Source organism: Gekko japonicus, unplaced genomic scaffold, assembly GCF_001447785.1.
Source record: "Gekko japonicus isolate JY-2015 unplaced genomic scaffold, Gekko_japonicus_V1.1 scaffold4187, whole genome shotgun sequence".
NCBI lineage: Eukaryota > Metazoa > Chordata > Lepidosauria > Squamata > Gekkonidae > Gekko > Gekko japonicus.
Window position 1 is genome coordinate 82962 of NW_015173812.1, and position 2875 is coordinate 85836.

A 2875-nucleotide genomic window follows, 5' to 3' on the forward strand; every position below is an offset into this window, starting at 1 on the left:
AAAAAGTCCTGTTCCTTTAAATAGAGGCTTAATAGAATGTTATTTATGAGGTGATGTTATTTAACCCCATGCCATGTTATTTAACCTCATGCTTCAGCTGTCCATTATCACATATTAAGCCTCTGTTGAAGGGCCAAGACATTTTTTCTCTTCCGACTCCGGTAACCCTGTGCTTGCAGGAAGTTGTTTGAGTGTGTGAGGTACTAACTAAAAACAAATCTTCTGTTTTATTCCCCCCCCCCCCAGAATAAAGCTGAAAGTCTCAAGTCTCTAGGGTGTGGTATTGGGCTGGCACCTGCTGAAGATCTTAAGTCTGGTAGATGACCCACCCACAACTGGGTATACTGGGCGTCAATATCCTAGTTCACAGTGGGGGAATAGCAGAAGTCAGTGGAGGAAGCAGACTGCAAGTGAGTCATGGTGACTGTTCTAAACTCTTCTGAAATCAGCCCAGTAGCCCCTGCATGCTGTCAATCTTTCTTAGTGTTTTTGGATCTGTCAGCGCTGATTGAATTAAAAAGAGTACTTGTATGCTCTCAATTTTCTCCAGAATAGCCACAACTGTGGGGGGCAGGGCAAAAGGGAACAACAATGAAGGAAAGTGGCCATAATTTGAGGGGAGGTACAATGGACAGGTCCATAGACATTCTGTGCCAAAGTGCCCACAGACATGTGTGTGTGTGTGGGGGGGGAGTAGTGGTTAGGAGTGCTTGGTATAGTGCTTGGAGTGCGGACTCTAATCTGGGAGAACTGGATTTGATTCCCCACTCCTCCACATGTAGCTGCTGGTGTGACCGTGGGCCAGTTACAAGTTATTTCAGAGCTGTTCTCTCAAGAGCAGTTCTCAAAAGAGCTCTCTCAGCCCCACCTACCTCAAAGGGTTCTGTTGTGAGGAGGGGAAGGGAAAGGAGATTGTAAACCACTCTGAGACTCCTTTGGGTAGTGAAGGGCAGGATATAAGTCCAATCTCCTCCTCCTCTTCCTCCTTCTTCTATGTGTGCATGCTTGCATGCCTGGAAGTCATGGTGAATCCTGGTGACCCCCCACTGGGGCTTGGACATTTTTTCAGAGAGGTGGCTTGATAGCCTGCCTCTGCTTCCCGGCCCCGGTATTCTTGGAGGTCTCCCTTCCAATTACTTGCCAGGGTTGGCCCTGCTTAGCTTCCCAGATCTGAGATCAGGTTTGCCTGGGCTACCCACGTCAGGGTCACAGAAATGTGTTTTGAATCCCGGAGAGCTGTGCTTTCCTAATGTAAGAGCCAGAATCTACATTGTCAGTCACAGCCACTATAGTTCATTGGGCAAATTGGATCGCCCATCTGCTCTTCAAAGTAGGATTGCACATTGCTTGTTTGCGTGTTTCAAAATGCTTCATAGCCACAGTCTTTAAGTGATAGCTGTAATAACAGTAGTGGAATAAACATTGTCTAGCCAGGTAAGATCTGTAAAAACACCTTAGGGTAAAGTTCATTGAAGTAATTTATCTTCATCTTGAGGTGTGCCTGCTGCGGCTTGAATTTGCCTGGAGTTAAATGAAGCTGATACCATCAGATCCATCATATGTTGCACGCAGGTTGTGAATAATGCTAGTGAAGGCTAATAAAAATAAGAAAAAAGATTAACAGCCCTCCTGAGCTAGCGCAGAGTCTGTTATGAAACTTATTAGGCCTATAGGTTTCAGGAATTATGAATGAAGAATCATAGAATCATACAGTTGGAAGGGATCTCCTGGGTCATCTAGTCTAGAAGGAAGACTGCAAATGTAGAAAGAAAGAAAGAAAGAAAGAAAGAAAGAAAGAAAGAAAGAAAGAAAGAGGTTCAGCTGGTAGAGAGGGCTTTTTCAGTTGCTGTCCACCAACCTTGGAACTGAATCATAGAATCATACAGTTGGAAGGGATCTCCTGGGTCATCTAGTCTAGAAGGAAGACTGCAAAGAAAGAAAGAAAGAAAGAAAGAAAGAAAGAAAGAAAGAAAGAAAGAGAAAACCACAGTGGTGTGGAGAAACTGGTCCAAACCAATAAATAATAGGCACAGAAATGCTGGACTGCTTGGTGAGAATTAGAAAGAGAAGAAAAAAGGACCAGTGTTTGATTTATCTTTGAGCATAACTTGACAACCGATGGCAAGAAAGAATCCTATCCCCCCCCCGCCTGAAGGGGGACTTTTTTTTTTGCATTTTCTACAAACTACAATTATGGGATGGGGGAAGGGATGCTAATACCCTAACACTATTACTATGGGTGATGGGTAAAGGAGATCTAATACATATATCTACTTGATAGGGGAAGGAATACTACCATTCTAATCTATTTCATCTACTGGATTTGGGGAAAGGGAGAAGTCTAATACATGTCACAATCTGAATAGTTGGAAAAATAATGCTTTTTGCTTTTTAACCTAATATTACATGTTATATCAAGATTTGGTTCAATTATGATAGTACACATTTAATAGCTAAACATAATTACTGCCTTTAGTACTATTGTCTTAGTTCTAGAGTCTTTTCTTCTTGCGTTTCTTCATTTTCTGGAGTTTGGGGGCAGCCGGGGGTGGCCTCTCCTTTCTCCTATTCAGATGATTCTGATGATGTGGAAGTTTGGCTTGTTGAATCCTGTGAGTAGGATTTTGATTCTTCTTCTTCTTCCTCCCCATCCGGTTTTAAATTCTTTTCCTTCTGCTTCTTTATGTATTGAACATTTGATCCATAAATTTTTCTGCTTTTGGAACAGAGTCAATTTTATATTTTTTGTCATGGTAATTGAAGCTCAGCCCTTCCGGGAATAGCCATCTGTATGGTATTCCTTTTTTTTTTTGCAGAGAGAGAGTAAACATCCTGTAGAGTTTCCTCCATTTTCTAACTTTGAAAGGGATGTCTT